This window comes from Ictidomys tridecemlineatus, chromosome 1 (genome assembly GCF_052094955.1).
Source record: "Ictidomys tridecemlineatus isolate mIctTri1 chromosome 1, mIctTri1.hap1, whole genome shotgun sequence".
Lineage (NCBI taxonomy): Eukaryota > Metazoa > Chordata > Mammalia > Rodentia > Sciuridae > Ictidomys > Ictidomys tridecemlineatus.
In genome coordinates, this window is record NC_135477.1 from 35,750,990 (window position 1) to 35,751,276 (window position 287).

Here is a 287-nt window from a genome sequence, read left to right on the forward strand (position 1 = left end):
CACACACACACACACACACACACACACACGGATAGTTCGAATTGTTAACTTTCTAGGTGGCAATTTGGTGAAGAATAAATATCCTTAAGGGCGGCAGCGGGGGCTTGGAGCTCCAGCATCGGAAGGTCCTCACACCATTCCAAAGCTTCAGTCCCAGCTGGGGACTCTGGGCAGGAGAGTTTGGCAGAGTTGGTGTTAAAATGCCAGAAGAGATTTGTGCAACAACCTACGAGTGTTATTTGGAGGACTTAATCCTGTTTAAATTACCGTGGAGATATATATATATA